This window comes from Rutidosis leptorrhynchoides, chromosome 2 (genome assembly GCF_046630445.1).
Source record: "Rutidosis leptorrhynchoides isolate AG116_Rl617_1_P2 chromosome 2, CSIRO_AGI_Rlap_v1, whole genome shotgun sequence".
In the NCBI taxonomy this organism is placed as follows: Eukaryota; Viridiplantae; Streptophyta; class Magnoliopsida; order Asterales; family Asteraceae; genus Rutidosis; species Rutidosis leptorrhynchoides.
In genome coordinates this window covers 383,283,609-383,293,385 of record NC_092334.1, presented here as the reverse complement: position 1 = coordinate 383,293,385, position 9,777 = coordinate 383,283,609, and the positions used below count along the sequence as shown (strand labels likewise).

Sequence of the window (9,777 nt, the reverse complement as noted above, 5' to 3'; positions counted from 1 at the left end):
TTGAATCAATCCACGACCCAGTGTATACGTATCTCAGTATTGATCACAACTCAAACTATATATATTTTGGAATCAACCTCAACCCTGTATAGCTAACTCCAACATTCACATATAGAGTGTCTATGGTTGTTCCGAAATATATATAGATGTGTCGACATGATAGGTTGAAACATTGTATATGTGTCTATGGTATCTCAAGATTACATAATATACAATACAAGTTGATTAAGTTATGGTTGGAATAGATTTGTTACCAATTTTCACGTAGCTAAAATGAGAAAAATTATCCAATCTTGTTTTACCCATAACTTCTTTATTTTAAATCCGTTTTGAGTGAATCAAATTGCTATGGTTTCATATTGAACTCTATTTTATGAATCTAAACAGAAAAAGTATAGGTTTATTGTCGGAAAAATAAGTTACAAGTCGTTTTTGTAAAGGTAGTCATTTCAGTCGAAAGAACGACGTCTAGATGACCATTTTAGAAAGCATACTTCCACTTTGAGTTTAACCATAATTTTTGGATATAGTTTCATGTTCATAATAAAAATCATTTTCTCAGAATAACAACTTTTAAATCAAAGTTTATCATAGTTTTTAATTAACTAACCCAAAACAGCCCGCGGTGTTACTACGACGGCGTAAATCCGATTTTACGGTGTTTTTCGTGTTTCCAGGTTTTAAATCATTAAGTTAGCATATCATATAGATATAGAACATGTGTTTAGTTGATTTTAAAAGTCAAGTTAGAAGGATTAACTTTTGTTTGCGAACAAGTTTAGAATTAACTAAACTTTGTTCTAGTGATTACAAGTTTAAACCTTCGAATAAGATAGCTTTATATGTATGAATCGAATGATGTTATGAACATCATTACTACCTTAAGTTCCTTGGATAAATCGACTGGAAAAGAGAAAAATGGATCTAGCTTCAACGGATCCTTGGATGGCTCGAAGTTCTTGAAGCAGAATCATGACACGAAAACAAGTTCAAGTAAGATCATCACTTGAAATAAGATTGTTATAGTTATAGAAATTGAACCAAAGTTTGAATATGATTATTACCTTGTATTAGAATGATAAACTACTGTAAGAAACAAAGATTTCTTGAGGTTGGATGATCACCTTACAAGATTGGAAGTGAGCTAGCAAACTTGAAAGTATTCTTGATTTTATGTAACTAGAACTTGTAGAATATATGAAGAACACTTAGAACTTGAAGATAGAACTTGAGAGAGATCAATTAGATGAAGAAAATTGAAGAATGAAAGTGTTTGTAGGTGTTTTTGGTCGTTGGTGTATGGATTAGATATAAAGGATATGTAATTTTGTTTTCATGTAAATAAGTCATGAATGATTACTCATATTTTTGTAATTTTATGAGATATTTCATGCTAGTTGCCAAATGATGGTTCCCACATGTGTTAGGTGACTCACATGGGCTGCTAAGAGCTGATCATTGGAGTGTATATACCAATAGTACATACATCTAAAAGCTGTGTATTGTACGAGTACGAATACGAGTGCATACGAGTAGAATTGTTGATGAAACTGAACGAGGATGTAATTGTTAGCATTTTTGTTAAGTAGAAGTATTTTGATAAGTGTATTGAAGTCTTTCAAAAGTGTATAAATACATATTAAAACACTACATGTATATACATTTTAACTGAGTCGTTAAGTCATCGTTAGTCGTTACATGTAAGTGTTGTTTTGAAACCTTTAGGTTAACGATCTTGTTAAATGTTGTTAACCCAATGTTTATAATATCAAATGAGATTTTAAATTATTATATTATCATGATATTATCATGTATGAATATCTCTTAATATGATATATATACATTAAATGTCTTTACAACGATAATCGTTACATATATGTCTCGTTTAAAAATCATTAAGTTAGTAGTCTTGTTTTTACATATGTAGTTCATTGTTAATATACTTAATGATATGTTTACTTATCATAGTATCATGTTAACTATATATATATCCATATATATGTCATCATATAGTTTTTACAAGTTTTAACGTTCGTGAATCACCGGTCAACTTGGGTGGTCAATTGTCTATATGAAACATATTTCAATTAATCAAGTCTTAACAAGTTTGATTGCTTAACATGTTGGAAACATTTAATCATGTAAATATCAATCTCAATTAATATATATAAACATGGAAAAGTTCGGGTCACTACAAATACCTGGCGCACCAACTGAACAGCATAGATTTTTTTTTTATTTCACATTTTACGCGGGTTGTTCGTGGTTTGGTTTGGGTTGTTACAAATGATTTTGTAATGACTTTTACATCACGTTATCTTTTGTAAAACATTTGAAGTTATCTTTTTCATGAATGCAAAACTCGTTTTCAAATAGCATATAGTGTTTGACCTTGTAAAGATCCTGTTGTTGATGATCCGTACACGTTGATTTTGTATGGGGCGTCACATTCTCCTTCCGCAATGTCTTCAATACTTCACGCAAATGGTGCTCATGCTCTTTCATACTCTTAGAATAAACAAGTATATCGTCGATGAACACAATTACTGACTTGTCCAACATAGGTTGGCACACTCGGTTCATTAGGTCAATGAATGCCGCCGGTGCATTCGTAAGACCAAAAGGCATAACTACAAACTCAAAATGCCCGTAATGCGTTCGGAAAGCCGTTTTCTCTATGTCTTCCTCACGGACCCGCACTTGGTGATAGCCGGACCGTAAGTCAATCTTAGAAAAATATGTTGCACCTTGGAGTTAGTCAAATAAATTGTCAATCCGAGGCAATGGATAACGATTCTTGATCGTCACTTTATTCAACTCCTGATAATCGATGCACATCCACATACTACCATCCTTCTTTTTCACAAATAAAACAGGAGCACCCCATGGCGAGGAACTCGGTCGAATAAAACCCTTTTCAAGCAACTCTTGGGTTTGATATAACAACTCTTGCATTTCCGTCGGCGCAAAACGATAAGGAATTTTAGCAATGGGAGTAGCTCCCGGAACCAACTCAATGCGAAATTCGACTTGCCTTTCCGCCGGAACACCCGGTAACTCATCCGGAAAAACATCTTCAAATTCATTAACCATCAGAATTTCATGAATGGATGGTGGCTCATCACGAGTATCAACTACATGGGCGAGAAAAACCATACCACCACTCTTAAGAAAACGTCGCGCCCGTGCATAAGTGCATAATGGTACGAGTCTTCTTCGTTTATCACCATGAATAATCAACTCTCCCCCACTTGGGGTCTTCACGCGAATGAACTTATCATGGCATGCAATATCGGCTCTAAAACGATCGAGGCAATCCATACCCACAACAATATCAAACTCACCCAAAGTCATCGGAATGAGATCAATTTTAAACATTTCGGTACAAAACACAACATTACAATCTTTACACACATCAACCCCTAGCACTGTCTTGCCATCCGCTATTTCGACTTCTACCGGACGACTTAACTTAGCTAGCGGTTTGTTAAGCTTAGACACAAATCGAGGCGACACAAAAGACAAATTAGCACCGCTATCAAATAATATCCTCGTCGGATTAGAGTTAACCATGAAAGTACCTGAGACAAATTCATTGGATTGCTTGGCCTCATCACTGGTCATCAAATAATTTCGCCCCCGAGCCACACTCGCCGCCTTCTCTAACCTCTTAACATGATCATTGTTCAAATCGGGACACTCCGACCTTTGGTGTCCTTGCTTTTGACAATTGTAACAAATGAGCTTGTTCGCGGTAGACGGGTTTGTACAATCACGAGCCATGTGTCCTTGCCGCCCACAATTATAACACGTGGGTCTGAAACCCCCGGAAGCACCCTTCTTCACTCTATTAACACTTTCAGAGCCTTTCTTGTTCTTTTTGTTTGAAAAGTTCGAATGACTCGAACCCTCAAACTTTCTCTTTGAAAAAGAGAAATCACTTCTTTTCGGAACCTCCGGTTCAAAACCCCGAGCCAACTCAAACAATTCTTCAAAAGACTTAGCCATTCCCCGACTAATCTTGTGTTTCAACTCGTCGCTTAAAGTATGGTAGAAATCGAGCATTAACATTCGGTCATCACCAACATACTCCGGACAAAAACGAGTTTTTGACAAGAAGGTAGACTTGAGAGTAACCAAGTCCATCGAACCTTATCGCAAATCGCGCAACTCGTCCCAGATTTGGTTAAGGTCGGCTTGAGTTCTATATTCATCAAAGAACTCCTTTTTAAACTCTTCCCACATCAAGCTCATACATTGCTCTTCACCATACAATTGGATTTTATCATCCCACCACAACTTAGCCTCTTCACGCAACACCATATCTTGTTTTCTTCTCGGGAGGGCATTCGGTGGTACGGAAGGCCCCCTCGATGTCGGAGATCCAACATGTGCTCTTCACCAGATCTCTTACCCCATTGAACATAGGAGATTGAGCATCCTTAAAATTTTTGTAATGGAAGTCCCGCCTTCCATTCCCACCATTACCATCACCCCCTTCGCCACGAGGATAAACGTTTCTAACTTCAAATGCCTCTTCGATCGCGGAATTCATTCGTTCATTAATTAACTCGGTTATTTGCTCATCAACCGATTCTTGGAAGACTTTTCTAACATTTTCGAGAAACTTAGTCTTTTGATTCTTGAAGATGGCCTCAACCTTGGCCGTGAAATCGGAGTCTTCACTCGTACCCCCGTTATCGGTATCATGTCCGTTTCTCATCTTCATTCTATAAAACGGAAAAGGTTAAACAACGAAACGAAAGGACATGACACATATATACATATATACATATACACCTCACCGCCCCATCTCGCTCAACAATCATCCTACATCGCTCGTTTGACACGATTTGCACCCGTAACAATGGTAGCTAGTCATTATTACGCTAGCACATCGCATTAACTTACTAGTACAACGTGTATCTCGCTTGATGATTGCAAATACAACACAAAACAAGTAGCGCAAGGTTAGTTCACATAAACCTATGCTCTAACTAATCCCGGTCCGACCCGTCTCCTACAAGTCCCGCATAAAGCGCACACACAATAAAGTCTAAGTCTAGGCACCTATCTCAAGTCGCCTAAATCCCATAGATCATGCTCTAATACCACTTGAAACAACCCAACCCGAAATCAACACGACAAATTCTTTTTTTTAAATAATAAACCATTAATGCCCAATTTAAATAGTTACATAAAGTAAATAATTGCATACAACTTGTTTAAACATACGACGAGTTTAAAGTTTACAAAGAAGGCACAAGGCCCTTAATCAAATGTAATACAAGTTCGACCCATTTAAAATGATAGTTTTAATCCAAACTACACCCGAGCATGGTTTGGGGCTAAACTACCCAAAACACTAGGTCGAATTTAAAAGCTCGTCAAGCAACATGGGGAAACTAGTGTCCAACAACCCCATTCCCTTTATCCGCACCTGCATCTAAAAGTAAACAACGAGAGGGGTAAGCTAACGCTTAGTGAGTGCAATAAGTATACACATGCATATATAATATACCTACTTGCGACCACCTACACACATACCACAAATATGCTAGCAATAAAATATTAGCATACGAACTCCAAATATAAAGCTAATAACCTCCAATACCGCAACTAGCAATAGCAATAGCATATACGCTAAAATATAATATGCTACACTACAATACATACACAAACTATATGGTTAACCATACACACGTCATGGTGCTACCGGCTCCGTGGTTCACACCATACGTAATGCTATGACGCTACCGGCTCCGTGGTTCACGTCACTACGCATTTGAGTCATACTCTTTTATAGTGCTACCGGCTCTGTGGTTCACACTTTGGTGCTACCGGCTCCGTGGTTCACATCTAATTTTATAGTGCTACCAGCTCCATGGTTCACACTTTGATGCTACCGGCTCCGTGGTTCACATCATAGCACACTCACACATACTATGGCACTCCCGGCTCCGTGGGTCATGCCATAGCATACAAATAAATATACTATATACATACATGCATAAATATCCCACTCACCTTAACGCCAAGGTGATGATTTAAACTCCCGAAAGCTTTAACGCAAAGTACCTAATACATTAAGTACACTTTCAATACACAAACTCGTTGGACTAGACACCAATATTTAACACTTGAGCATTTAATGACCCGATTGCATTAAATGGCTCATTTACACCAAAGCCACCCATTAATGGCCAAGGCTCATCATAAATCACTAAAAGCTAGTGATTATAGTCCAATATCAACAACTAACACCATTTAGGGTATTTTCATACCCATCTTGCCCAAACTAGGTCAACATTACCCATTTGACCCATTTTAACACTTAGACTTACAAATTTGGTCAAACTTAACCCATTTACAAAACTTTCATCATTTAACAAGTGTATTAGTGACTAACAACACAATTAACACTTACAAAACTCAATTTACATGATCAAACCCTAGATTAACACCATTGGGTTTCCTTACATCAATATAACTCAAATTCACCCATTTAACCCCCAAATGGGTCTTACAAGTTCCAAATGAACCAACCCTAGCCATAAATCAATTAAAACTCACAACATAGAGTTAAGACTTACCAACACTATCAAATCGTAGCTAGAGACGTAGGGAAGAACTTTACAACTTGGACTTGGGTGAGATTTGACCTCCTTCTTCTTCAAGTGAGCTCTCTCTCACTAAACCCTAACTCTCTCTCTCTCTCTAAAATTGAATGGGATGTAGTTGACAAAGTGTTAAATGAATTAGGATAAGGTTGAATCAGCCCTTAAGTCTCCAAAACCGACCATAAGGGAAAAGACCAACATGCCCCCAAAAGATGCCATTTAAAATGGCTAAAAAGTCATTTCAGCGACTTCTGTTGCGATCCGCGACCACCTGTCGCGCAACGCGACAACAGAATTCGGTATGTATTTTTTAAACGCGACAGATTAACAGATGTTGGGTTCAGGATGCATCGCGTTTCAGTCAAACTCATCGCGTTTCGCGATCAACCCAGATGCGACACAAGTGCTTCATACGCGACAGATTAACAGGAGCAAGGGGGTCTCGAGCCATCGCGTATTGAGCATACCCGTCACGTATCGCGACAATTCAGAACGCGATAGAACACCCTGGTACGCGACACTTCTCCAGTAACCACCCCAAACTCAAATTTCTAACACCTAGACTATAAACAAACGATCATGAATACAATATTAAACGTACACGAGGTTAAATACGCACCTTAAGTCATATTTGAGGAAACGGGATGTTACAACTTGATACTGTACACTTGAAAGTTAAATTAAATCCCACCAGCCTCCTCTTAGCGGGATACATATGCATATTTAAGCACAAAGAAGCTAGGTGAATGTAATACATATTGAACTTATTTATCAAGTTTATGTAATTATTTGATTGCGAAACCATGATATGATAAAAATAGGGCAAACTTACCTAAAATTGCATCTTTTGCTTCCAGAGAATTGATAAGTATGACTTCATAGCTGTAAAGATCAAGTGAAGTAAATGAAAAGGACTACAAAACTGCCAAAATGTATTCACTTTCTCAAATAACAATAATGGAGTAACAATTAGTTCAATAAGAAAACAACAATCAGAAACAAAAAGAAAACCTTTACTCATTTCATATCTAACTTCTAACTATCTAGTTATAACATCCTCTCTAATCATTATAATCGCTCCCTTGAGTTGGATTATTGTCTAACTCACTTGAAGTGCATACCTTTCAGTCACAATATCTGCAATTAGAATAACATCAAAAGCGAACTGAAAGCCTAAAGTTCATAAAAATCAACAGGTAAAGGGTAAGAACTGAACCCTAAAATAAATGAAAATCGATATATGACGGGTCTAACACAATAAATTTACAAAAATAAACAAATTAGATGCAATTTCCTTAATCAAATAAGCGTATATTACAAAAATACGGTGCAAAACGATGAAATGAAAAAGACGAATTCGATACATATTCTGCATATCTATACTATCTTATAAATTTGTAAATTGATTATGTCATTTTTGCTGACATGCCTGATTCTTATGATAGCGCCTCCTTATGTGTCAACATATTAGGTAAATTGCTGATGTCATAATTCTTTAATTATAAACAATAATTTTTAAATATAAACAAATTAATTTAATTAATTTAAATATAAAATTGATATTGTAGCTATTTATTACCGAGTATTATTATTGTTATCAGCTTTTTACCTCGGTATATAAAGTTCCCTTGCACGCCTTTTTTCCCATTGGGCTTCCCTGTCTTCAAAAATTGATTTAATTAATTTAAATATAAAATTGATTCCCTTGCACATCTTTTCTCCCATTGGGCTTCCCTGCCTTCAAAAAATTCAATTTGATTTCCCTTTGTTCAAAAAATCCAATTCAATACATATAGTATGAGTATCAGTTAGAGCTATCATTATCCGCTTAAAATTATTGATCCAGAGTTTTCATCGTCTTCTCCATCTATTTATCAACAATTTTCATCTTCTCGGAATTTCATCACGACTTCTTTCAGGTAATCAATCTATTGAGTTACCGGTATTATGCGGTATTTGATTATTTTGTTCAAGTCTTAAACCCTACTTTCTTTTTAATTCAGACAGTGTTAAAAATTGATTTTCACCTTTACGTTGAACATATTTTTGTGTTTGTAGGTTTCAGTTTGAATATATATTGCATTTTTATTTATTTATACGATATACGATATACGATTTATATGCAGGTTAAAGACTTAGATTTGAAATTGTTTGGTTTTAATTTTTCCACCTTAGGGTTTGAGTATTGTTAGATTTATGTAGTTTGGGGTTTGATTTTATTGGTTTGGGGTTTTTGTATTGTTTTGTTTTGGAGGCAAATAATAACATATATTCATGTTTTTGTTCGATTTAATCTTTAAAAAAATTTCTTTGTACTAACTGATATTTGTATATTGTGTATGTGTGGAAGCAGGGGAACTAAAATACTTAAGATGGCAGATATATATGATAGACCAATTGTTTGATGGAAGTCCATAATGAAATTTATGGCTATTGCTACAGATGCATTTGGTGCAAACTGTTTGATGGAAGTAAATAATGAAATTTTCCTTAAGATGACAGGTGTATATGATAGAAATTGGTTATGTTCGACATTGTTCATTTTACTTATATATGCAGTAAATTATTTTGTATTTTTCCTTAACTTCAAAATGATTCATACTTGGATACAGGAGAGCACGGCGATTCAAATTTGTAGGGCTTTGTAGTCATCAAATGTTTGAAAAGGAATGGTGTTCTTTTGATTCTCTGAAAATCCTTTTGAAGGCAGATTATGGTATGGCAATTATCTAATTTGAGTGTCACCACCCATATCCCATTTATATGGAAATTTTCTAATTTGCTGGTATTTGGATCTATCAAGCAGAGCTAATAATTGACAAAATTTTGAAGTGATTTTAAGTTTAACTAAAGAAGAAAATTGATAGTCACAATTCTTATTACTGAAAGGACCCGTCCTAATCCATCTAGACGAATACATTACATTTGGTTACATCGCGAGGTACTTGACCTCTATATGATACATTTTATAAACATTGCATTTGTTTTTGAAAAGACAATCTTTCATTACATCGAAAGTTGACGGCATGCATACCATTTCATAATATATCCAACTATAATTGACTTAATAATAATCTTGATGAACTCAACGACTCGAATGCAACGACTTTTGAAATATGTCATGAATGACTCCAAGTAATGTCTCTAATATGAGCAA

General features: G+C 35.7%; 1 long non-coding RNA gene across 1 annotated transcript; it reads left to right on the top strand.

Moving 5' to 3' along the window:
* Positions 1 to 8,340: 8,340 nt before the first annotated feature.
* LOC139892702 (uncharacterized) lies at positions 8,341 to 9,339 on the top strand. The gene is made up of 3 exons (XR_011774203.1): positions 8,341 to 8,539; positions 8,974 to 9,122; positions 9,233 to 9,339. It is a non-coding gene; the product is annotated as an uncharacterized lncRNA (long non-coding RNA).
* Positions 9,340 to 9,777: the final 438 nt, after the last annotated feature.